Here is a 2,613-nt window from a genome sequence, read left to right on the forward strand (position 1 = left end):
GGAGCGGATCCGTGAGCGCTCGCTGATATTGAATGACTAGAAGAATACACCAATAGCTGCGAGTAGAGTCCTATACATGAGAACTCTAGCTGCGAGCGCTCACGGATCCGCTCCGCAACAGTTGAGTCTGCTAAACGCGACCAACTTTCAACAGTTAATGGAGTTTGCTGCTGATTATAATCAAGACTAGATAATTAAGAATAAATTTTAGTAGGTGATTGCGACGCTCTTGTGGTAGATGATTATATCTGTGCAGGACGGTTTGTATTCCTAAATAATTTCCTGGTGCCTACAATCATTTTCACATTACATATAAAGGAGTATATTTTGTTTTTGTTATTTTCTTAATACTTCATTAGTATATTATTTTAATCTGTACAGTTGTAGGAGATGATGGTACGGTATTACTGGTTGTTAAAATACGAGGATCGTTCGATAAATCTGGTACATCTTTATAAAATGATGCAATCCATTTGATGATGTGACAACTAAAAACTCTTTAAACCCTTCTAGGCCAAATGTTAGCCAGAATTGATGCGTTGTTCACGTTCGATAGTCATTTTAAGTAAGTGAAAAATTTCGCAGTTGCCTCGTACAAAAACTTCGAATTGATTTCTCATCCACTTTATTCCTCATCCACTCAATTTTGCATGAAATTCGTTTTTTTATTTTTATACGCAGAAACTACTTAATTTCTTGCTCGCTTTAGACCACTGCCAAACGTGAACAACGCATTAATTCTGATTGAAATTTGACCTGGAAGAGTTTGAAGACTGATACTTTCCAGGTGTCACGTCAAAAAGATTTACTCATAAAGATTTACCAGACTTATGGAACGACCCATGTAGGTTGAGTAATTTGTGTTTCTCCTGGATAAGAACGTTGCGAACGTAATGCAATTGGATGATCTTCAGTATTTTCTACAGAAGGTGAAATTGTTCCCATACCGAATATTTCTTCTGGTATAGCTTCGCAACTAACTCTATAAATTACGCAACTAAATATTAAAAATATAGTTATTTAAAATAATTTTTCTTTATAATAAAATTTAATTTCTCTATTACCTTACTATTATATTCATGAATTTTATAATAGTTGCAAAGCTGCTTTCTCTGCTGAATGCAGCCAATCTCTGCAATTGATGGCTTGCTACTAGGCTGGAGTGAACGTAATTCTTGCTTGTGTATCATCTTTAACTTTTCAAAGTTTCTGCAGAGTTCAACTTGTGTATTTAATTTCATTACAAATGTAAAAGTCAGAAGTATCTTGTTACTGGCAATTTTTAATTCCCGTGTACGGAAAAACGTTACTATTGCGGTATAGCGCGGCAGGGTATTCCACTGCAGATGCTTAAGATTCTTATTAGATGTAGGTACGTTTCTTCTCAAATTGACAACGGATGCTCAAAGATTCTTTCTTTTATTTGATTAATTTACTCAGTGTAACTATTAATTTTTTGATCAAGTTTACATTGTTCACTCCGGCAACAAGCCATCATAGAGATTGCAATTGAGATTGCGTTCTATTATTTACTACGAGAAAATTAAAAATTTACGTTAAATATACTTTACAAAACGCTAAAAATTTAAATTACAGAGAAAAGTTTGGTCGGTGATTGAAAACAGAATCCCCTACATTAACTTAACCTCGACGAATATTAAATCTCTCTATTAGTTAAACGCTTCCAATGCTACGCTAGGATCGTTGGAGTTTGCTAACGCTATCGCGCTATTGGCTCCACGAACAGCGTTGGTAGCGTTTGCGTCCATAGCGCGAATAGTGTCTCTCTGAACGCACCCTTTAAATTTCTAAAATTTAACAGCAAATTTTTAATTAAACCCCACGACACATTTGAAAACTTTAAAGTGAATACAACGAGTATTGACACTGTCTTTCATTTTATTTCCTTTTTTTTTTGCTTCATGTCCGCTATATTGGATCCACTATCTTGAATTTTGCAATTGTTTACATGGTTTTCGATAGGTTATGCCTGAAGCTACATTTGTGTGCAAGGTGGTTTTTTTATGTCAAATACAATTTTGGAACGGTGCCGGTGGGTGGTCGACTTGACGAAGAATGCCCCTAATATATGTGCTATATATATCTATCGACCATCCTTAAATGCAATAATTTATTTAATATAAGTTTTTTATATTGCATGGGAACAATGAGGAAAATATGAAAATATATATCAGAAATTAAATTTGAAACTTATTGATTCATTAATTTTTATTTCGCCAACTATTTGAGCCACGCAGTTTGTTCAAATCTGTGTGAAATCTATAGTAGCTACTGAACATTCATTTCTTATTCAATGCACTCGTTAAATACATTTATCTTTGCTTCTATTATACATAATCAATGTTAATATATAATTCTATGTAAAAAATATGATATATAAATACCGTTTACATAACAATAAATTTACTTTATATTAGAATATAAATTATAATATGCCTGATCTGATACAAATACTAATATCCATCATTGCCGTTAATACTTTATTTAGACATTTCGTATAATAATATGTTACATCTCTGTACTTTGTCTCTGTGTTCCGCTACAATATTTGTAATCCGCTATGTGATTAATATAATATGACAATTGACATGT

Source organism: Trachymyrmex cornetzi, unplaced genomic scaffold (assembly GCF_001594075.2).
Source record: "Trachymyrmex cornetzi isolate Tcor2-1 unplaced genomic scaffold, Tcor1.1 scaffold388, whole genome shotgun sequence".
Classification (NCBI taxonomy): Eukaryota; Metazoa; Arthropoda; class Insecta; order Hymenoptera; family Formicidae; genus Trachymyrmex; species Trachymyrmex cornetzi.